This window comes from Chrysoperla carnea, chromosome 1 (genome assembly GCF_905475395.1).
Source record: "Chrysoperla carnea chromosome 1, inChrCarn1.1, whole genome shotgun sequence".
Lineage (NCBI taxonomy): Eukaryota > Metazoa > Arthropoda > Insecta > Neuroptera > Chrysopidae > Chrysoperla > Chrysoperla carnea.
The window spans coordinates 28,157,381-28,183,760 of NC_058337.1; the positions used below are offsets into that span (position 1 = coordinate 28,157,381).

Consider the following 26,380-nt stretch of genomic DNA (forward strand, 5'->3'; position numbering starts at 1 on the left):
AAAAGTGGTTGTTTTAGAATGCATTTTTATATTGTAAGTATATCTATAGTTTGATTATTAATTTATTAATTTTTATGGTGTTTCTAATGTTTTTTGCCTCGTGAATCCGAATTTTGAGAGTGAAATCTCAAAAACGTGCAATAAAAGTTATTCTAAATTTTCCGCAAATTTTTTGTACTTATTTAAAGTAAAAATTGTATCTTGTAAAATTTTTCTAGAACCTACAGTTTTAGCAATATAAATTGCCGAAGTTGGAAAATTTACACAGACGCCATATTGTGAAAATGTGTATTTCTATGTGGCACACTAGAGACCAAACGCGTGGGCTGATTTTGATGATTCAGACGTCAATTGATTTGTCTTAATCTTGCTAGTGCTACTGAAAATATGGCAGTAATGAAAATTGAATATGCCGACCACCTGACGGCATACTGCGAAAATGAATGTATGTGTGTTCCTATTTGGCATGCTAGAGACCAAACGCGACCGCCGATTTTGATGATTTAGACGTCAATTGATTTGTCTTAATCTTACAAGTGCTATTGAAGATATGGCAGTAATGAAAATTCAGTATGGCGACCACCATACGCCATATTGTGAAAATAATGTATATGTGTTTCTATGTGGCGCAATAGAGCCCAAACGCATAGGCCGATTTCGATTATTACTACGCCAATCGATTTGTCGAAACTCAATAATGGGTACCGACTGTTAAAGTCGCTATGTAAACTGCTGGGCTTGTTTTTTCTTTTCAGTTTTTATTTAACTCGGTCGGGTTTTTAGATTTTATATTTAATTTTTTTTATTTGTATATATAGAGGTCATGTGGCGCTTGAACTACCGATTAAACTTTTCTAAAATCAAATTTCTCTTAAAAAAACAAATAAATAATACTGAACACCTAAAGTTATAAAATAAATTCATACTTGACGATCTTTATAAATATACAATTTATGTTTTTTTTTTCATATATTTGTTATGCATATAGAACCAGTTTACTGTACCTATAGTGTGTCTATGTTGTTTCAACAAACGGAGTTTTGATGAGCCAACAACATAGGAGAGTAACAATCACCACATCAAGTGTACATAAGTGTAGAAGGTACACCAGGAATCAGTGAATGTGTAGATTCAAAAATATAAATAGGTTTTTTTTATGTAATATTTATTATGAGTAAATAATAAATTTACTCGCGTCGGTAGTACGATTTCAACCGGCATCCACAACTCATTCAACCAACTGATTTCTCATACAGCAAATACACACACGACTTCACCTACATTTTTTTGAAAAATATTGTAAAAAAAACTTTTTTTCTGTATTTTAGTGTAAAATTATTTAAACAATTATATGATGTTGTATTCTTCACATTGGCTTGTTGAATTTTTTTTATCTTAATTTTGATAAAATATATATATATTTTTTTAATAAAAAAGTGTTGATTGTTAGTTGTGTTGAGTTTTATACATGTGTGAATTATGATTAATTTTTTTTATCAAAATTTTTGTATGTTTCAATGTGTACACAAGGATTGTTGAGTAATAGAACGGTGCGAGTTAGAAACTTTCATTTTTATGACAACTTGTTGAATATTCGTTTATTTTGTTAAAAATTATTTGCAACAATTTTTTTATATTTGGTGCTTAAAAATAGATTTTATTATCCGGTAAGTTATTTTTTATTTTAACGATATTTTTGCAATAAAAATCTTTATAGGTGAAATTTCTAAATTTAAACTAACTAGAGTTTATTAGGATTTTTTATGAAATTTTTTGAAAATATGGAAAGAGTTTTCTTCACCAAAATTCATGTATTTAAAATCGTGGAAATTTACAAGCAGCATTTCAAATTAGTGTATTTGTAGTTATTTTTGTCGCATTCAAAAATCCCGCCAAATTTGTGTTCAGATAAGAGATCATATGATCGTTGATAAAAATGGGAGGGGAAACGTTATTTCTTTATTTCCTTTTTATTATCGCCAACTATGCTTCAATTGATTTGTTCAGATTTATAAATTTTTTATATGATTCCTTTTTATTTATTTTAAATCAACCTTGTAACTCAGTTGGTTAAGACCTAATCCATTCCGTTCGCGGTATGCCTAGGGTAGCGGGTTCGATTCCCGCCGTCACAACAAAAATTTATTTTAATTAATAGTTGTGATGGGCTGGTGTAGAGCATGGTATATGCATGAAGAAGGTGCACTCAGCCTCTGAAAATAATTGAGGAACTGATAACTAAAATTATCAGCGGAAAAAGTGGTAAAACACATAAATGGTATCACAATGGGCTCTATAGCCTAAGTCTATCCTTCGTGGACAGCCAATATAAAATATATTTTAAATTATTAAAATTGAATTTTTCGAAATAAAAATTTCAATTTTTTTACTCGTGAATATAATCATAAAAATGAAATGGTTGTTTCTATAAAGTTTGCTTAAGAGAACGATTTATTTTTTAGGAAACCAAACTCATCAAGTGAAAAATCAAAACGGGTGTAAGGGGCAGGGGGAGCTTAGCCGTAGTAAATATTAAATAATGGAAATTTAAAAAAATAAAAAATGGCTTATTAACGATTCATAATATTTTAATAAGCGTTGCTATGGTGACCTAGTTATACAAAGGGACATGACTTACGTTTAATAAGTCTGTTTTTCGATAATTCACTTAGACTGAATATCTACTGCATGACGATTAAAAAAAAAGTTTTTTTAATCTCTATTTGCTCAATGGAAAACGTGCCGAAAATTTTCTAGATTAGTTTTCCAAACATGTTTTAAATTGAAACATTTATCACAAACTTCTATTGGCAAAATTTAAAACAAACACTAAATTTTAAATAAAAATTGTGATTTGTAATTGTTTTTGTTAATTCATTAAACAAAAAGCCGAAGAATTTTCGGATTGTATAAAATGCATTTTTTAAATTCATGGAAGAAGGTCGTATAAACAGTAATGGAAAAGTTGAAAATTTGGATAGAAGTAATCAAGAATAGAATTTTAGGTCGAGATTAGATAGTTAAAGCCTTTAATTATAAGAAGTTTTAATCATAAGATTTCAAAAATAAGTGGACTTAAAATATCTTGTTTAACCCCCGAACTAAAAAAAGGGGTGTTATAAGTTTGGGTGTTATAAGTGTGTGTGTCTGTCTGTCTGTGGCATCATATCGCTTAAACGGATGAACCGATTTTGATTCTTTTGGTTTTGTTTGAAAGGTAATTTCATGGGGAGTGTTCTTAGCTATGTTTCAATTGCAAATTTAGGGTTCCATCGTAATAAAACTAAAAAATGGCGATGATATTCCAAATCGGCTCAGTTTGGAAATGGCTTTAAGGAAAAAGGCAATTTAATGGAGAGTGTTCTTAGATATGTTGAAATGCGATTTTACGGTTCCGTAAAAAAATTTGTCGGGGGTTTTTAAATTTTGTCGCTTGTTTACCTTTATTAACGTTTTTCTCAAAATACACTCAGGGAACTTTCGTGCTTCCGATATAACACTTACCTCCGCAATTATATAGAAAAAAAAGTAGTTAATGTAGTAGATAATAAGGTAACGAATTTTCTAGAAATTGTTCAATTTACCTACAATAACTTTAAAAAATGCCCGATTTTCTTTGTAACTGACTTGACTACAGTATATTAAAGATTAAACAAATTATTTTTATTATACTTTTTCTTCTAGATGAATCACTCACTGGTTTAACTACCATTTACCTGTTACATAACATATACATAGTTGTTTTTATTACCTTGTACTTTGCTTAACTTTAAATAATATAAAAAAATTTGTTTATAAAAATTTTGTAATCCGCATTAATCAAATACCAACAAAGAACAATTGTAATTAAATAAATTGATGACCCCTGAAATTGATTGCATGTATATAATGTTTATATTATGGCTTTAGAAAAAAATGTATGCCAAAAAATTCATTATTTAGTCAATTTGTTTTCACTTTTAAAAAGTTTTTGTATTTTTAGGATTCCGTTACCAAAGATGAAAAGTACTATTCGCTATACTTTCGCCGACTCCATATACAAAACAATAATAAAAAATCTTAAAACCATTTTTTTAATTGCTTTTTAACGAAGAATAAAAAATTTGCAATAGCATTTCTTTTCATTTGCAATAATTTGAAAAAATTCTCATTGATTTTGTGTCTAAGGCGTTTTGATACCAAAACAAAAATGTTACCAAAAATTGAAATTTTGTTTCTATAGCAATTAGTGAGTATTAAATATTACCAATTACATATAAAACTTTTATCAATATTCCTGAAGTTTTAAGCTTTATAATCATATCAAAATTAAAAACTGTGTGTAAAAATGAACAACTTTTTTTTGGTAAAAACACTGACTTTGATAGGTAATTTCTCATAAACCGCACAGAGAATCGATAGGAATTTTTCACAAAAGACGATTAAAAGGATTATTAATTGATAAATATAAATTCAAATTTTTGGTATAATTTTCATTTTTACAGTATCGAAATCTCTTAAATAATAAACACTTCTTCACATTCTACGAATTTTCTTAAAAAAACAACAGTTCTCGCAAAAGAATTCAGTGGAATCATTCGTTATGTTTAGCTCGGGTCACAAAAAATATTCATTAAACAAAATTTTTTCTTCAGATAAAAGATCTTTTTTCCTCTATAACGTATGAGTCACTGACTTACAAAAAATATAGGATTCCGTTTGAAAAAATGAAGTTTATTGACCACCCTTTAATCTAGAATCTTTCAAACAATCACACTTTTATTTAATCACAATTTTCTTGTCAAGTTAAAAAAGACTTGTAGAAAAGTTGAAAAAAACTTGTAGAAAAGTTGTTAAGATATGATTTTAAATGTGCCAGTTTTAATCAACTGGGTACATTAAATCCATACAAAATTTTATTCCATTCTGTGAAAAAGTGGGTTTACAGACATTTTACCATAAAAATCTGATTCCAATGTCTTATAATTTTTATACCATGCATATATGTAGATAATATGCAAGGTATAATAAGTTTACGCACAAAATTTTGCTATAGGTGTTCATAGAATCACCTAATTAGTCCATTTCCGGTTGTCCGTCCGTCTGTGGACACGATAACTCAAAAACGAAAAAAGATATCGAGCTGAAATATTTACAGCGTACTCAGGACGTAAAAGTGAGGTCGAGTTCGTAAATGAGCATCATAGGCCAATTGGGTCTTGGGTCCGTAGGACCCATCTTGTAAACCATTAGAGATAGAACAAAAGTTTAAATGTAAAAAATTTTCCTTATCACAAAAAAACAACTTTTGTTTGAAACATTTTTTCGTAAACATCACTGTTTACCCGTGAGGGCGCCAATTAGGTAGAAGTTTTATAGTATGTACTATACTTGAATATCAGTTATGTGTCACATAATTAACTCAGTCAATTGTTTGTTTTCACTTGTTTTGTTTTAGTAAACTTTTCTATATGTTCTAAGTCTGACACATAATGCTGAACCAAACGTTGTTAGACGAAAATTTAAAAGAAAATATAGTAAGTTTATGTGAAATAAGTGCAACGGGATTTTCTTGATCCGACAAATACTGCTGCAACCAAACATTAATGGACAAAAAGTATGGAAAACTCTTGTGACATAAGTGTATCGGATCATTTTAACAAATTGTTGAAAAATATCAGTAAAATTGTAAAATAATTATGCAGGTGGTATAAACGTTTTTATCAAAAATTGAATGATAAAAATTGTTTGAATGTTTATTTAGTTCACACTTGTTCTAAAGCTAGCAAGACATAAATCAATAAATAAATTTTAAAACCATTCGGATCCTGAAAACCTTCGATAAGACTGTAAAGTTAGTTATGTCTATGTTTGTGATACAATTTGTGGTTTTCATTAACAAGGTTGATTGCAAATTTCCTTTCTGGATTCTCTTCCACTTTCAGTAACTACAGTTTCTGAAAGGATTATAATATTTAATTTCACCTTAAATGATTTTAAAAGCCATTTAAAATGTTCTGAATAAATAAATATCACGACTTTTTCGAAATAATCGAATAATTTCGTAAATTTGTATTCCTCGTTTAGCTTACTTTATTTTACTATCACTTTCGCAAAAATGCTTAACATGATTTGCAAACTTTAAAGACCTAAAAAGTGTTATACAAAATATTTCTGTAAAATTTTAAAAAATGTACCAACCCTACGTCAACCCTACGAAGGTGAACTAATCGCAGGGTGAACTCATTAGTCTGCAAGTTTTTGTCCCTCGCGTTCAACCTATGATTGCATTCATCCTGTCATCTTTGGGGTTGGCTATGGCTCTACTGGGAGTCAAGATAGTGATCTACGATAATTACCTATAAGTTCTAATTGCTCAAGGTTTAAATTGAAAAAGTTGTAATTGTACAAAGTTCAAGTTACATAAGTACAAAGTTCAATAATCCAAAATTATTTCAGTATAGAAACTGCTCTAAGAGCTTAAAGAAACTGGAAAAGCGAGTTAGGAAGTAACCTTTGAAATAAAATTTATAGGTACTCATACAGTGAAGAAGCTATCTTAAAAGATTTATATAATTTTAAACAATAATTAATTAAATATAAAATAAGACTATATTAAACAGATATTAAAGATTTAACAAAGTTGTGAGATTTACAAAAAAAAAAAAAATTAATTACCGTTAACATTTCTTAAATTAATTTGTATACCTTTTTGGATTTGGAGTCTTATAAGATCTTGCCCTCGAATAAAATTGATTTACCAATATAAATGATGTTCATGAAACTATTACCTAGATGCATATCTATTCGATTACATAAAAACCAATGTATACCCTTGCTGAAAAATGTATTTCATACAAAAATCTGTATTGGTAATTTACTTTCTTAACTGTCAAAACGTAATATCAAGACTTGTAATTGTTCCATTTACGCAGATGGTCATCACTCATCTGCTTATCGAATGAAAGTTATTTTTTATTAAATATAAAATGTTAACAAATATTCCTGCAATGGGTTGGTTGTCTAAAGAAATGTGGTCAAGACTACTTTTACTGAAAACATTAAGAGAGAAATTTTTAAAATTATTTAAAAATTCAAAATTTGTTATAGATATGCTGATTTGCATATCTATAACGAATTTTTAGATCTTTTAAAGTAAAAGCCATAAGGAATATGCAGCAGCTGAGTTGTCTGCCTCTTTTCGTTCATTATTATCGCATATATTCAAGTTAATAGTAATTACGTTTACCTGTTAATTTATTGACTCGCATATACAAATAAAGATAATTTTATTGCAAAACGATGGTATATGATTGTCCACGAAATATCAGCCAAGAAATAAAGTTTACAAGCTTTACAAGCTTTCCAAGTTTTGATTTTTGTTACTATTTGACATTTCATAAAAGCGTGAGGTGCTAAATTTCAATTATTGTAAATATTTTATAGGCAGATATTGATAAAGGAAAAGTCATTATAAAATATTTTAAAAAAGAACCCCACGTATTTTTACGAAAAATAATTTTTTTGAATTTAAAGAAATTATTTTCTACCTTTTATTTATCAAAAACTCAGTATAAATATGGTGGGAGCGCAAATAAATGTATATATTTCCAGATATGAAAATCGTTATTCCTGAAAATCCCGGTTAGGATAATCAAATAAACTGATTAAATTACTGTATTCTTTTCGATCCTTGATAAGTATGCCAAGGTGCGAGTTAATCCGACGTTTTGAAGGGTGTCGAAATCACGTTCAAAATTTTCGTTACATACTAACATAGTAACATATGTATGAAGCTAATAAAAAAAGTATTAAAATAGGAACTCATCTTTCATACACAAAGTTTACTCTGGATATCGAGTTTCTGTGGCACTGTACATCTTTTAATCAATTGTGAATTTAATCCCTCATTATAAAAATTGATAGGATTAAATGAATACTTAACATAATACCTTTAAAAAAAATCGTTGGTATACAAAACATTCCATGCTGGATGCATCATTTAAAAATGATTTTATCTATGCCCGTGAAATAAGAACTACTTTTTTCACTAAGCATGCGTGGGAAATAGTTTATTACCGCCCTAGTATGGTAAATATTACTCTCCAAATTACTCTCAAAATGTACTTACTATAGTTAAAAGTTACTATAGTAACTTACCACAAGTTACTAATAGTAACTTTTTTAATTTTCTATTTTTATACTATGTATATGAAATATACCAAGGTATACTAAGTTTAGTCCCAAGTTTGTAACGCTTATAAATATTGATGATATGAACAAAATTTTGGTATAGGTGGTGTTCATTAAATCACCTAATTAGTCTATTTCCGGCTGTCTGTCTGTCGTCTATCGTCTGTCATCATGATTAATCAAAAACGAAAAGAGATATGAAGCTGAAATTTTTATCGCGTGCTGAGGACGTAAAAAGTGAGGTCAAGTTCGTAAATGAGCAAAATAAGTCAATTATTGGATCGTGGGTAGGACTCATCTTGTAAACCGTTAGAGATAGAACAAAAGTTTAAATGTAAAAAATGTTTCTCATAAAAAAATAAACAACTTTCGTTTGAAACATTTTTTCGTAAACATCACTGTTTATCCGTGAGAGCGTATAGTATGCGCAAATTGTATAGTATATATTATATGAGTGTATCAGTTATCTGTGTGTGACATGTATGTATGTGTAATGTGATAAACAGTGTCTATATATGGTATTTCAACAATTATCTCAGTCAATTGTTTGTTTTCACTTGTTTTCAATAAAACAAGTTTTAAATAATAATTATCGGTTATTTTTACATTTTACAGGCGTTCACGAGTTAACATTATTTTATTATTAAACTCATATGTGACACGGTCATGGTCTCAACTAATGAATTTTGATTCTAGTTGGAGACCGCCCCTGTATTTAATTATTTAATAAACTAATTGGTTACAAATAACTCAAATAAATTTTAAAGAAAAATTTATTGTCTTTTACTTCGATTCAATTTAAAAAATTGATTTTCAATAAGGAAAACTTAAAAAAGTAAAAAAAAACAAGGACATTTTATGAATTATAAATGATTACATACAATTTTAAATCAATATATTTTCATTTAGGTATAAATATAATATTTGTTTATTTACAGTGCCGTATTTACTATTTAGACAGTCTAGGTGGCCACCTGAGGGTCACCACCATAAAAGAATTTCTATCACAAAAAAGAAATCATAAACGATTTTATGTATTAGCTTAGTTGTAATTATTAGTAATCAGTTCTGTTCGCGCTATGCCTAGGGTAGCGGGCTCGATTCACGTCATCACAACAAAAATTAATATAATTAATAGTTGTGATGGGCTGGTGTGGTGCATGGCTTAGCATCTCAAAATAATTAAGAAGCTGATAAATGAGATTGTCAGCGAAAAAGGTGGTAAAACATGTATATGGTATCACAATGGGGTCTAAAGCTTAAGTGTGTTGTTCATTGGCAGTTAATATAACGTAACCGAACCTAACCTGGTGTCTTTCACAATTAACACAGACGCAGTTGACTTGATACAGTTATGAAATTAAATTATACAAGTTATTAGCTGACAATAATTTAGAAGACATCATAACATTGAAATTTCATTAAGAATATATTTAGCTATTGACAATTGTATAACAAATTTTAGTAGCGAAGGATCTTTTTTCAAAATTGAAGTTTATTAAAAGATTAAAAACAAACTTTGCTCTTCAGTGCAATAAGTTCGGTGAAACTCTTTAATGCTAATGGGTATTGTAAGAGAAATATTAAAAGATTTGGACTATGATGTAGGCATAGACCTGGACTATGATGTAGACCTGTACTATAATGTAAACAGACGAAGTTTTTTTTATATAGTTTAGGTGTTACATAAAGTAATAATAAATTTAAAAAGCATTTATTTTCATTAAAACTAAAATTTTATTACTTATTTAGAACGTTTTTTAATTTACAAATTTTCGTCTTTTTAAATTTATAAGTTTTGTATCCCTTTTTAATTAAGTGGACCTTCACAAAAAAAAAAACAACAGTTGTAAATGCGACACTGGTTTGTTTTACGTATTTGCCCATCATTGTCTACCTACAATGTGTATAAGTATATCGTCGCCATCTTGTAAATATTGCATTTTTGATTCGAGTTAGCAAGAATGTAATGTGAATGCACCAATACCTAATTACTTATTGCATGTGTCTAATTTATTTACCGCATTTGGAAAATCGTACAGAAAGTGAAAGCTTCTTGCGTGCTTATAAAGTTATCGTGTACGAGTGACACTTTCCATTGATATCTGGTATCGGAACCGGTAACTTAACGCCAAAGTTTATTTTAAGGTTACTCGATTTTAGATATTTCTTTTCTTGTTACACAGTTTTGTCACACAGTTTTGACGTTGCTATCACCGCGAGTTAATCTATATCATTATAATAATTTAAATCAGTTCAAATAATACAAGTAATATAGAAGTTCGTTACTTTTGTCCATAATCCACTAAATTACAGGAGTTATTTTTTAATTTTAATAAGTTCACCACGGACTAAATGTAAATGCACAAAATTCTTTAAAATAAAGAGGGCGAGTTAACTTCCATTTTAAAGAAATCCCTTTTGAGCTTATATCTCCGTAACCGTGCACTTGAGACTAAAAATGGTAATAACCTTTATTGTAGATAATTAAATTTCCTATATTCTTTGTAAAAAAATTTTTTCAATCACTGTTTATGACTTATACGATTATGGCGATTTATTCATTGACTATTTGACCGATATTTCTTCTAATATTTGTTTAAGCAACAAAATGCTAATATCATAACCTCTAAATATAAAAATTTCCATAAACTTTTTTTCAAAAATTAATATTTATTAAGTTATAATGTGTTCAGTGTAGCCACCAACGGGCGCAAGGTTAATAAAAAAAGAGGTATGCATAATTTAATTATGAAAATTTAATAATAGTGATATAATTAGCAATAAATAATTTACCTTCTTACCAGCAAAAACAGCGACTAGCCATAAGAATGTTTTTATGACAAAAAAAAAAAAAAAAAAGACAATAAAGATAGAAAATTAAATTATCTACAGTAAAGGTTTTTACCATTTTTGATCTGAAGTGCACGGTTACGAAGATACAGGCTGAAACGGTTTTCTTAAAATGACGGCACTTGCGCCCTCCAAACTTGTAAAGATTTTATCCATTTACATTCAGTACGTGATACTAAATCTTTTTTTTTTTTTGAAAGTAACTTCTGTAATTTAGTGCAAGCATTTATTCTCAATTATCATCTGCAGTTGTAATGCAAGATTGAACGCGTAATAACTTCATAAATATTAATTTTAGAAAAAAAAAAGTTGTTGGGAATTTGTAGATTAAAAAATTGGGTTATTAGTATTTTATTGTTTTAACAATTATTAGAAGAGATATCGGTCAAAAGTCAATAATACAATCGTAATAGTTGTATAAGTCGTAAACGGTTATTGATAAAAAAAAATTATGGAACAAAAATGGTTTTAAATTTTATTATCTACGATAAAGATTAAAGCTAAATACCATTTTTGGTCTCAACCCTAAAGTGAACGCTTATGGAGGATATAGGCCAAAACGGTTTTTCTCAAAATGGAGACACTTCTGCACTTTTTTTTGTATAGTTTTTGTGAATTTACATCCAGTTCGTAAAACTGAACCAACGTAAATAAAAAAATAATTTCTGTAATAATTTAATGCCAGAAAAAAGTTCTCTGTGTTCTGCTGTATTGGAAACATTACCATTTCGTACAATTAAAAAAATTATAAACATATTTTTTTTGTTTTCTGGATTTTTAATATAATTTGCACTTACAGAATAATTTAATAAAATTTTTTAAGGAGATATGCAAAGATTGAATAATACTAGGGATTTCAATAAAACTTTATAAGTATACTTTTCGATTAACAAAGTTTCCAAAAATCACAAAAAATTCCTAGATCATCACGCTTTTTATTATTATTTTATCCCTCAAATTGGCTGATGAATCATATACATCAATCAAAAAGTATAATAATAACATACAAATATAAGGTGGCCGATGGTATACAAAAATTTTAATTTAATTATGAGTTCATCGAATATCCATCATTTGATGAACAGAGACGACTATAGTTACAGTATTGATGATCGAAAAGAGAAATCTATATTATCAAATTTATAAGCAGCACTTGCACACAATGTATTACATATTTTTGTAGTTGCGTGGTATTGTAAAGCTAAAAATAACACATTATTTGACTAAAAAGCATGTATTTGGTTTATATGTATGTACCGTGCAATAAACCAAAAACTTTTTACAATACTGTAGGGAAGCAAACACCTAAAAATAATCCAAACGATTAAAGTCGATTAAAGAAGTGATTTTTTCAATAAATTTATACTTCTTTTTAATAATTTCTTAACACTTAAGGAGGGTCCCTCACCAGTAATAGAAAAAATAAATTAGTAGAAAATGATCCAAATTTTTAGTATGTTGTAGTTAACGATACATATTATTAAATAAAAAAAAAATTTGGGTATTTTATCGATCAATTAAGAGAGTAATTAATTAATTAAAATACACTAAATAACATAGCTAACATAATCATCCTCATATCATGCTATGTTATTTAGTGTATTTTTAATTAATTAATTACTCTCTTAATTGATCGATAAGATACCCAAATTTGTTTTTGATTTAATAATATGTATCGTTAACTACAACATACTAAAAATTTGGATCATTTTCTACTAATTTATTTTTTTCTATTACTGGTGAGGGAACTTCCTTAATTAATAGAATAATAGATAATTTTTTTTAATGATATACCTTACAGAAATACAATAATATATAAGTATTATATTACGTCCCTGATATAATTTTGCCCCTCGATCGCAGCACAACCTCCAAACATAAAACATACTCAATATCATAACACACCCTATAATAAACACAAGAATCATTCATTGTCTATTTAATTCATCCATGGTCATTAAGTGTGCTATACCATAGCCATTATATATAAAGTAATAGCAATTTTGTGTTTCAATTACTTAGTTCATAATGTACCAGCTGGGTCGTTTTAAACCCATTTTTATATGGTTTCAATAAATTTTAAAGCAACCGAATACTCAAAAAAAAAACACCTAAAACGTCCTAAACTAAATTACACTAATTATTTAATGAATAGGGGCACAATGAAAACGGCCTAAGCACTTTAGAATACACACAAAGAAACTTAACGAATTTTGAAAGATGTATTGTTTATTTATTTAAAAATATATAAAATATTGTTTTAACAACAACCATTGAAATAGATAAATTATTATCTAAACTAATAGATGGGCCTACACGATTATAACGTGTAGATCCACCTGGAGTAAGGCACCTTCAGAGAACTAAAATAGTAAACATTTTTCAAGGAGTTGCAGATCTGTTTTAAATTAAAAAAACTATAATATGTGGTATATAAAGTTTAGAGCTGTATCCAAAATATAAATAAATCAATATTTGGTTTTAGTTTATTTTAAGATAAGGACTACAGGTTTCCGCCCTATAACTCTTGCATTCTTGCTTTCGAATTTGTTTTGTAGATATTAAATTCATTTTAATATTATTTTATATTAAATATCATTTTTTTTATTTTTAAATATTAAAAAAATACATCATTTTTTATCTTCTGGTTTGATAAAAATATTTAATGTTATAAAAGTAGGTAATATTTGTGGTTAATTAATTTCAATTATATATCGAAATGGATTATTACATCGTTACTAATGCGGAAATCCTTTGATAATGATTCTTGAATAATTAACTTACATGAGATCGGGAAAAATTGCGTTTATTCACATAAAATAATTTAATCTCTTTTTTCTAAAATACTTACTCTGTACACTAATCTGTTATCCATAAGTCCCAAAAGGGATCGAAAAACGAGTTAACCATGATTTGCATATGGACCTTATGAATAGGTACTGTAATTACAGAAGCAAAAAAAAAAATTAAAATAATGCTCTCCCACAGAGTCAAGTATTATTTATTTGAATACGGGTCTTATGGATAGTTTCTGAAGTAATTGCTTTTTAACACGTGCTTAACATTCAGAAAATGGAATGATTATCATCAAAAATCATATGTGTTCGTCTCCAAACTATTATATCATGGTATGAAGCAAAATTTCCTCATTTTACTTCAAATCACCATTTACTATAAATTCATTTCAACAAACTATTAAGTTCAATAAAATTTTCACGACATATTTAAGTAGATAGGTATAAAAATATAGTTGGGGAACTGGTGATATATTGTTTAATATATGCCTTGCGTAAGATATATGAACTAACTAGCAGACTCAGCTACGGGTTGCTGTGGCTAAGGTTCTTGTTATATTACATTGTAGTAAACTATTCAAGGGGAACAGTAGGTGGACATCAGTCATGAAGACCACCATGCTTTTTTACATAGTGCATCGTAAAAATTGCAATGTAAGGAGTTAATTTTACCGTTAAATAATTGTACAATTGATAATAAGTCTGCATTGTAAAAAAAAGTTATAGGATTAAAGTCAACCCGTTTACTTGGCCGTTGTTGATGTTATTCTTCCCAATACTAAATTCAATAAAGTTCAATAAATTTAGTTGCTAGCTACTATATTTTTTTGTAGAACATATTTTATTTGTAACTAGTTGAAAACTAGTTTATTTTTATTTTCCTGTGTAGTCCTTATAAATACTTTCGTATCTTTTACTATAATTCAGGAACTATCGTGTTATCGGACAGAAAGGCAGATCGACTTGGCTCAAAATGGCTTGAATTGATCATTTTAAGACGATAAATACAAACTTCTCACTATCGCCCTTACTATAAAAAAATAGTTTACCGTGATATAATTATATTTAATGCATAGATGGTAATATTGTCATTTTCATGAAGCTAAGTAGAAAAAATCAATTTGATAACCGTCATTATAACACAATTATCATTATATTCATTTTTTTCGTTTCAATTATACTATTTTTAAAATTATTATTTTTTTATTAGTTCATAATTTTTTAAAACCTATTTACAACAGATTTTTTCCACGTATATTTAAATAAATTCGGTATGAAAACTAATGGAATAATACAAAACCACTTTCTTATTTAAGTAGCTTCCAAAATCGTAGTTAATAATGCATAAGGAATATTTGAATGATTTCCTAATCGGCTGCTCGCTCCTTAATCGCTTTAAGATTGTGTAGGCGAAATAATTTATGAACTCAAGTTTAAAATTTATCATATGGTCCATATAATATGCGCGCCTCATGCTTTTATAACAAGAACAGAATCCTTATGATTATGGTTTGTATGTCTATCTCTTTAAAAAAATATTAATCAAACTAGAGACACTAGAGAACTGCTTACACTGAACTTAGATTTTCTCTACCTTGCTTTATCTGGTGCAGTATAGGGCTCCACTGGCATCAAATAGAAATTAACCTAGGTAGACCTTCTTACCTTTGTGTAAATTGGCGATGCTTATAGGGGATCGGACTCAAATTTTTTTATCACTTCAGATGAAGAATTCACACTTCACAGATAGAAAAGTGGAGTTGGTTTTTAAAATCTTTACTAGTATGCAAGATATGAAAGTTTAAAATTCCTAATTAAACAAAGAGGAAGATACCCACTAGTAACTTCACAATACGTGAGTATCGCCATAGAGATTACATATAAAACTTTTTTTTGCTAAAAGGAGATGGACAACCTTTAAATATAATCTTTGATTGCTTATGACTTCTTCGTTTTTTAATCAATTTTAATTTAACTTTCAAATTTTGTCATGGTAAGTCGTTTAGTTTTACATTTTTGTAGGTAATATGGCTAATTAGATGTTATGATTATCCCCTACTCGATAAAATCTTGCTAATATATCATTTGTGCCTCTCTGAATTTAGTACCGTTTAGTACATCTTTTAGAGAAGAATTAATTATTTTGAAAAGTGAAATAATTTTTCTCTTCAAGTAAATACGCGAAATACAAAGGCCGATAGCTGCAAAAGTGTGTTTCTCTACTGTAACTTTACATCCAAGTGATTTAAAAACCAAATTACCTTTCCTAAAAACAAATCACAATCGGTGCATCTATTTTGGAGCTTCGATTAGAGACACAGGAACACACGTTACACTTCTTACGCTTCTCTTTTTAGTTGGAAGTTAAAAATAGGGATAATAATAATAGGCAAAGAGGAAAGTCAAGCAATTTTTCTTCTCATATTATTTTGATTAGCATAAAAATAGATAGAGATTTATTTAAAAACTTGAACAGATTTAAGTGATTGATATTTATTATTTTAAACTATGGAACCCTAAGTTTGTGGCTGGCTTTCTTTGCTCATTTTATTATTAATGAGGTTGTACAGTTGAAAGAACCAAACACACTTTACAATAATTGTAAAAAAATATAATTATTTATTTTATATGACAAAATACATACTTATTTCGGAAATATTTTTAAATATCTAAGGGTCATTAAAATAATAAATAAAGGCAATATAAATATAAACACAAATTAAAAATATAATTTATTGACATATTTACAAAAACATATCATTTAAAAAACACCATGCCTAATCACACGCTAGGGCATAAATAACTATTAATTTATCTTTGATACAAATATCTTACATGTAAAGTCTTCTTCTAAGGATATGGCACGTAAAAAAATCCGTAAACCCTAACTTTCTGCTGCGTGGTAAATAAGCTTCTGAGTCGATTTCTGTGATAGGACATTAATATGGCAGAGCGGTGATTTTCGAGATCGAGGGGAGGGGGATAATAAAATTAGTAAAAATTGAGAAAAATTGCTGCCACTTATCAAATAACCTCCCTAATGATTGCACAAACGTTACATACTGCCGGCAGACATTTCCCCCCTCTCTTTCCTCCTCTCAAACGCTTGAAAAAGGGTAACATGGTTTGATTGATATTAGTCGGGAACGGCAGGAGAATTTGTCTTCTAGCATTATGTAACGTATGTGCGATCGTCAGAGAGCTTATGTTGCAAGGAGCAGAAACTTTTTTCAATTTTTACTCTTTTTATTCTCTCTTTTCCTCTATTTCGAAAATGACCGCTCTGCCGTAATAATGTCCTCTGAGAGAAAATGATCCACATGGATTAAGGAGCTTGTGTACTACGCGGCAGAAAGTTAGGGTTCACGGATCGTTTTTTTTTTACTTTTTGGAGCATTTATATTTTTTTAGTTTTTGAAGTCGTTTTTGTTTTGTTATAAGTTTTTTTATTTTTTTATTTTTAATGAATCTTGAAAAAGAATAATCGAAATTGGTTGGCGTGATATTGAGTTATTTGTCCATTTGTCGCGAACATACTTAATGCAAATTTAAGAATTATTTGATTTTCTCATAGATTTCATTGTCAGAACTCAACCCAATTGAAATGGGGCCACACGGGAAGCACCAGCTTTCAAATAGAAAAAGAATCACCAAAATCGGTTCACCAAGACAAAAGTTCTGAGGTAACAAAGATTAAAAAAATATTTAAATATAAAAAAAAAATAAAAAAAAAAACAGCCGAATTGAGATCCTATTTCTTTTTTGTTTGAAGTCGTACAAATATTGAAGACTTACAAATATTGAAGTATAAAAGTTTCAAAAGGGCTTCATTATTTTTTTTATTCTACCCAATTTTTCAAGCCTTTCAATACCATTTTTATGTACTTTGTTTTCAAAAAATTTACATAAGCATGTATGCTAACACAAATAAAACAACAAAAAACAATCTCTTAAAAAACAAGTCTTGATTTGCATTTCGGCGACAATCGGGAACAAAATATATGCATACCTATTAATGAATTACTTCTCTGTGCTTCTACAATAAAACCTGATACTTTTTGTCATTCGATGCAAAAATGTACGTTTTTTGTTTTCCGTCGAGTGCTTTACATTCTTAATTTTCAATCAAAATTTTTTATGAGATCTTAAATTTTCATTATTAATATAAAAAGCGGAAACCCATTTTTTTCTTTTAGACACTCGACAATTTTCTCGAAATTTGACTTTCGATATCTACAATTTATAATACCAAGAAGAAAAATCGTTGCTGGTGAATTAGTTCCTACTTACTTCAATCAATTTTCATAATTTTTAATTGCAACATCATCGTTAAAAAAATATATATAAAACTTTAACGTGTAAATAAACACTTTCCTTAAAATATGGTAATCGATTATAATTATAGTTTTAATGTTTATGGAACTGAAACCTAAGAAAGTAAAAACAACAAACACATAATTTAGTTATTTTTTTAATATTTTATGAAGTACCTACCACCGTGGGAAGGGTTGTGTTTGTTTGGATTATAGTCACTCATACAAAAAATAACATACATACCTTAATTTATGCATACTAATTATGATAAGAAATATGGGCTTGTCTACAAAAAATTTAAGTCGAATTAAATCTACATAATTATTTCATTAAACGAAAGTAATAAACTGTGTTTCTGGATAATTTTCATGTAAAACATTTCATTAAAAAAAAATTAATTTATGAAAAAATTTTTTTAATTTAATTTGCTAATTTTATTTTGTATTGGAAACTTAAGCTTTAATTTTATTTTAAGTTAAATTTTAAATAACTATAATACAAAGGGTTCATTACACTAATCGCAAATCCACATAAAGTTATGTCCAAACAATTACTGGTAATTTATACATAGACGCGAAGAAACGAAGCACTAAAAATGATCAAAGATCGAAAAATGTGAGCAGTAAAGTTCGATTTGTTATAACGTCAGGAAGTTTTGTGCTCTAATTTGATAAGAAATTAAAAATTTTCAATTAGTATAATTAATATACATTTTATAATTGCATTTTAAATTGACCGTTAACATTAAATTCACAATTCAGTTAATAGTGATGAAAATAATTTCAAACTTGTTACACAGGAGTTTTTGGAGCCACTAAACACGAATTTCGCGACAGAATTGATCTCAGAGATACCTGGTGCCCAATGTGAACGGTATCCTCACCGTCTCCTGGAGTTTTCGGGAAATTCATTTTATAATCGTCCAAACTCGTTACTCGGGGGCTTTTGGGGTCACTGAACACGAAAATTGTGACAGAATCGGTCTCCGAGGAGCCTGGCGACCAGGGTAAATGGTATTCTTTTTGTCACCGTGAATTTATGATATTACTACGTATTTACACTTCTTAATTATAAATTTCCATATTATCGCTCGCTTTCTCTATGCATTTTGATTCAGTATAAGTTATCTCTTTCTCTTTGAAACTCTTGCAGCCTGCACAATTTTTGCCTGAAACGTTACAGTTTTTTTTTATCTATTTCATTTCTGTTATCTTGAACGTTTCTTATTTTATATTTTGATGACTTCGTACTGTTTTAATATCAAGTTAGTTGAGTTGCTACCGTTCAACCTGAGCACCAGGTACCTCTGAAACAAATTCTGTCGCGATATTCGTGTTCAGCGGCCCCAATAACGAGTTTCGACCGATTAAATAACGAATTTCCCGAAAACTCCAGGAGAGACGACGGGATACCGTTTACCCGTGGCACCAGGTATCTCTGAGACCAATAAACGAATTGCGAATTTAATATTTTCGTTCAATTTAAAATGCAAATATAAAAAGCATATTAATTATAATAATTGCATATTTTTAATTTTTTATAAATCAAATTAGGTCAACAAAATTTTCTAACGCTCTAACGAATCGAATGCCGAAAACCGCATTCAAATCCGACTTTCTGCTCAAATTTTTCAAGCTTTATTTCTTCGTTTCTTTGTCTAAAATCAGAATCTATTCATATAATTAATCATATTCAATTAAGTAAAATCAATTAAAAATAGTATAATTGATACCAATAAGCACGTGAATGCAAACACCAATCAGAGCGTATTTACATCACTACATTACTATCTATAAAAAAAAAACTATTTCACGTAATAGAGTTATCAGTTTAGCTATGAAAGAAACACATCCATACTTTAAATATTTTACATATTAATTTGTTAGTAAGTGTTTTTATCAGATTTTGTTACTAAACTTCTACGTTTCCTTCTTATTTGGGATGCTTTCCCCATTGCCGTATAATTCCAACAATTTTTTTATCCATATTCAGGTTAAGCCAGTGGCGGATTTACCGGGAAGCAAAGGAAGCAATTGCTTGTGGCCCCGCTTGGACAGGGGCTCCAAAAAATGGAAAATTTTGAAAACACATTCGAAAATTTGAAAAAAAAAACCGATGGCTAATAGTACAGGGGAGAGATCGTTCAGCGCATTAAAACGCGTCAAAAATTATTTACGCTCATCGATGTGTCAAGAAAAAGTTAGTGATTTAGTCTTACTGTTTATCGAAAAGACAAGCTTGAAAAACTTGACTTTGATGATGTCATTCATCAATTTGCGACTGAGAAAGTAGAAAAAATTTGTAATTTAGATAGTAAATTATAAGTTAACTGTAAAATATATTGATTATGCAAAATTAACTAGTTATTCATTATTTTGAAATATCGGGGGGGGGGGGGGTTATTTTACAATGAGGGCCCCAAAAACCTGAGGTTGCTTGGCGCCCCGTCAGAGGTAAATCCAGCATTGGGTTAAGCTATTAAATAATAGGAGGCCCTGAATTTTAGAACACCATGTATTTTGGACTTGATAGATAAGTTAATAGTTAATTTGAAGTCAAGATATAAAATAAATCATAAATTGAAATTAATATTTTAATTGCATAATTTATAAAAAAACATTTTAAGTTTATCATAATTTATTATTCTAAAAGTTAAGCGTGAATGAATTGCTTCAAAACAATCAAAGATTTAAAGCTCGATTTGTTTTCCTAAACGAAATAATTAGTGAGGATTGTAGCTATTTATTAACGTTCATTTTCAATAAATATTTCGGACTGATATTTATAAAAACTTCAAAAAGTAAAAGAAAGTAAGAATTTACAATGTAAAGACCAATTTTAAGCTAAATATATTTTTTTTAAAATTTTTGAACTTTGTGATTTAAAAAAACTTTGGTTCAGTTTTGATTTTTGCAAAATTTTTACACAAATTATGATAAAAAATCTCTTGGCTAGAATAGAATTGATAGACAGACGGGTAGATCATTGGGAAGAAATCTATTTTTCAAGCTAACTTTACACAAGAAAAATGCACCATGCATAAACAGCAAAAAAATGTATTCATTTTATTAGCATTAGCCACCAAAAAAAGTATAGCAGCATTATGAAACCAAAATTACAGACCCCGGAAGGAATACGTGTCAATTACTGAAAATAGGTAATAGTTAATACAATTCCTTGACCCAACACCAAGCAAAAAATATTTTTATAAATATTAATCTATCTTAACGTCGGTAATATAGGAAAAATATGGGAAAATCGTACTTTACCTAAGAAAATTTCAGAAAATTTTTTCACAAATTACATATATGCATATATCTTAGTTTCAGTATCACATTTTATTAAATTTTACACAATTTTTATCGCTTTATCATAAATTAGGATAAATTGGTGTTAATTAGTAGAAAAATTTCGGATTCACATGGATCTTTTCCCACACATGGTTTTTATTCTATTTTTTAAGAATTTAGGTTTGAAAATAATAAGCCTCGACCTCGCCTCGACCTTTATATCACACACGACGAAGTTTGTTACATTGGCTTTTGGTTAGAGAAATGCCAAAATTTGTATGTCTAAAGTCTAAAACTAGTATTCGTTAATTTTGTATTGACTAATTAAAATCATTAATAAATACCTAAAATATGTCTTTTTAAAATTCCGAATTTATATTTTGCATCAATTTATTTTAATATAAACGGGAATTTTATAAACAAATTTTTATTTAAAATTTTGTTAAAATAGATTAAAAAATTTAAACAAGAAATAATAATTTGAAAATTGAATTTGTTGTTAATTTTACGTTGAAATTTTAATTTTAAAATTGATTTCTTTTTTGTTATAGGCAATTTAGTGGCAGATTGTGATTTTAAAGCAATCGAAATTCCAATATACGAATGTAAGTGTTTCATTAAGTTTTTTTATTTAGATCTAAAAACAAATCAGTGATATTTTTTTTAACTGCATTTAACTTATGGATGTATGAGCATGAGAGCAATGTTTGGTTTAAAGTCTAAAAATTATTATGACAATTATTAGATGGTTTTTTATTAAAATGGATCAATAAAATATTACCTATATTGTGTTATTTTAATTTAATATAAATTTGTTTTGTATCATTATTCGTAAAAAACAATTCAAAAATGATTGCTGATTTGAATAAGTGATTTGGGAAACAAATACCCTAAGAAGAATTTTGTGGTTCAGAAATATTGTGATTAATTTTGTGATAATAGAAATCTAAATTTTTGTTTTTACTGGTTAAAACGTATTTAATTAGAGCTGAATTATTTAAAAAAAATTTAGGCAAAAGTATAAATTTTACAAAAAATATGTCTATGTTCCGCGGTCAAATAATTAACCTTTAAAGAAATTATTTTTTAAATGTTATGATTTAAGACGAATGAAGAACATTGAAAATCATTTGAAAAATTTAATTTTGTCACTTATATTCAAGTAAATATATTTCGAGTATTGAAATAAAAGTTTTCTTATTTGATTTCCTAGAATGTATTATTATATCTAAGTATATGTAGTTTTAGAAAATTGATTTACTGTCATCAGTTATAATAATAACATAAAAGTGAATATTCGATTTATTTATTATTAGACACGGTAATTTAATCCACAATATCTGTTTACGAAATAAGTATTGACCATAGAGTTTATAAGTATATATAAAGTATAGAAGAGGATGAACAACGGGTATGATTAAATTCAGAACCCATCATACTAAAGATATCTCACTATTATGAAAGCTATCTAGTGTATTATTAAGTTTTCAGATTCAATAATACCGCGTTGGCTTAAAATTGCAATTTTTCAAAGTGTCGGACAAGAAGATTTTTAACTTCCCAGACAAAAATTCTAGTGACGGATCCCCAAATTTTAATAGAAATTTCCAACAGAGCATTACGTTTCATAGTCAGGGAAATTACACCAAATAACACCATTTTTAGAATGATGTCTGTGTGTACGCATTCGATATATTTATACCTGTATATATGCAAAATATATCAAGGTATATTGTCTTTAGTCCCATGTTTGTAACGTTTAAAAATATTGATGCTACTAACAAATTTTTGGTATAGGTGTTCATAAAATCACGTAATTAGTTCCTTTCTGGTGCCCGCCCGTCCGTCTATCTTTGGACACGACAACTCAAAAACCAAATGAGACATCAAGTTGAAATTTGTATAGCGTGCTAAGGATTAGTTTATCCCCTAATAATTTTTTCATGTAAAACTTATTTTAATTAATGAATACTTAGAATCTTTAAAATATATATTATATTTATTGTGAATTTCTGGCGTTCATAGTTATTTCATAACTAGAGTGATACTCACCCGCTTCTCTAGGTTTAAAAGTAAAAATTGACAAAGATTGCTCTCGCTTATCCCAACACTCGAAATAATGGTAAGGATTGTTTTACATAGATAAAATATATGTATGGTTTTCTATTTTTGTAATAAATAAAAATGCATAATAGTCGTAAATATTCATGGAGCATAACAGAAAAGATGGCCGTGAAATATTTAATATTGACTATTTTTACAGAAATCTGTAATTTATGGTAATGTTAAATGCCTACTTTTATAGAAATCTGCAATTTATGGTAATGTCAAATTAAATTAATTTTTATTTTTTTTAATTAATATATCTTTATAAATTATATCTCATGGGTTATTCTGGAGTATGAGGTATATTGATGTACAGTTTCATTAAAAACCATTCGCTAGTTTTAGCGTGAAAGGGTAACAAACAAATAAACAAACAAACAACATGCTTACTTTCGTATTTATAATATATAGAGATTTTAAAAAAAAACTTTTGATTGCGGCGCCAGGCTTGATCACACGATGGACGAAAGGTTAAACAACATACAGTACTTTCTCTTTTTTATAGAAAACTTTACGTTCTCTAAGTCGGTAATGCAATTATTATTTTCTATTTCAATTAATTTCAGAAATATTTGCAAAAGAGGTGAAAGCCTAAGATTGTGACACTAAAAGTCTTTAACTATTTTAAAACTTTAAAACTATCAAACTAATTACAATATTGCTTTATAAAATGAATGAATGAATTATACATAGGAGCGATATGATAGAAAACTTTGAATTCTAATTATACATTACATAAAATTGAAAACATGAATAATAGAGAAGCGTTGTAGGTACTGTATACAAGTACAGTAGCATTTTATTGTTTGTTATTAATAAAATTATACATTGTGTGTTAATATGTATTATTTTACCCTTGACATATTTGGTTTGTGTCCATTGAGTTTATGAAATAATATAGAGGTCAAATGCATGTATGGTACTTATACTTACTGATGAAACTGTTAATTTATGTACAAGCGCCAGAGCAATTTTGGATAAAAGTGTTGATTTTTTTAAAATATGAAATTAGCCTAAGTCTAAATCAATTATGAAAATTTTAAAGGGGGTTGTCCGATCATTTAAATAAATACATGACTTCAAAAAAAGGTATATTTAACGTTGGTCTCGTGGAAAAACGGTAGATGAATGATATGTTTTCATAGATTTCTCCAAAACAAGCCGGTGGAAATTTAAAAAAAAACATATTTAAATTAAAGTTAAAACCTTAAGGAGATATGCAAGGATTGAATATTACTAGGGATTTCAATAAAACTTTATAAATATATTTTTTGAACATTTTTTGATTAACAAAGTTTCCAAAAATCACAAAAAATTCCTAGGTCATCGGGCTTTTTATTATTAATTTATCAATCAAAGTTGGCTGAAGAAATGATCTAAATGAAATCATATAGGTTATCCTTTTCAATTGGATATTTCTATATCAATAAATTTAGAGAGTGTGATAAGGAACTATCTAAAATATTTATACAATCTTATAATGTACAATAATACCATAAAAATATAAGGTTGCCGATGATATCAAGCAAAATTTTAATTTAATATGAGTTCATCGAAGATCCATCATTTGATGAGCAGAGACGACTATAGTTAGAGTATTGATTATTCAAGAGCGATATCTATATTATCAAATTTATAAGCAGCACTTGCACACAATATATTAGATATTTTTGTAGTTGCGTGGTATTGTAAAGCTAAAAATAACACTTTATTTGACTACAAAGCAAATATTTGGTTTATATGTATGTTCTGTGCAATAAACCAAAACTTTTTTACAATACTGTAGGGAAACAATCACCTTTATAAATTATTGAAAAAAAAAAAAAACGTTTTGCCCAACTAATTAAAGATGGGCACGGTAGTTGGGGACACAAATTAAAAAAAAAATTATTTTCAAGTTTGATGTTGAATTATGTTACAATATAAGGCGAAAAGTAAGAATAAAATATCGAAAATTAGAAATTTTGTTTAATTATTTAGCTTTCGATATTTCGAAAACCAAGGCAGATATCGGAAAATTTTATTCTTATTTTTTGCATCCATTCATTCAATTATAACAAAATCGATCATCAAAGTTGAAAATAAGGTACAAATAATTTCAACTACAAATCAAAACTTGCCTTGACGCTTGTACTACCTTTATAGATTCTAGAAAAGATAATTAAATATCAATAAGAAACCGTAAATATATTGTAATATTTGTGGTATCGTGGACGGCTGTGAAGATCGTTTCTACAGGGTAAAAAATTTTTGTGGGTATCACTACGCCAGTATCATAGTGAACGCCTTATTGATTTGATCATTGAGGGAATAATATAACATTCGCAAAATGGGCGTCAGGCCCATACTGCAAAACAAATTGACTTAGACAAACGCCAAAAAGAAAATTGATTAAAAAAATTAAACTTTTGAATGAGAATATCTAATAAAAAATGGAAAAAGATAAAAACAGAAATGTTTTTCCCGACGGATGCACCCGTCTGTGCCCCATTAGTAAAGTGAGTTGATATCATTCAACATTAATAACTCGATGGAGTGTGACATACCTTTCTACATGAACGATTGGTTCCCTGTTGTTATTATTTGATGGTATTGGAGTTATGTCATTATATTATTTTTTTTATCTATATCTATTATTAAAAAAAATTATTATTGATTTCAATTTTATGTTATATTTGTACATAAATTGATTTGACTTTAAATATTTAATGAATAATATCAAAGAATCAATCTATCGACAAAAATTTTATTAAATTATTACTTATGTACTGTGTAAAATAAATTATTATATTTTTTTTCATCCGGAAAAAACGTCAAAATTGAACATCGAAAAAAGAAAAATTTAGAGCA

At 28.1% G+C, this 26,380-nt stretch overlaps 1 protein-coding gene across 1 annotated transcript in view; it reads left to right on the forward strand.

Annotated features, from left to right (window-relative positions):
* Positions 1–968: 968 nt before the first annotated feature.
* The window catches only part of LOC123305448 (dihydroceramide fatty acyl 2-hydroxylase FAH2), a 65,912-nt gene continuing 40,500 nt past the window's right edge, over positions 969–26,380 (forward strand). The window contains exons 1-2 of the mRNA XM_044887162.1: positions 969–1,667; positions 21,976–22,029. The gene's annotated coding sequence lies outside the window, so the exon portion shown is untranslated. The remainder of the gene's footprint in view (positions 1,668–21,975; positions 22,030–26,380) is intronic.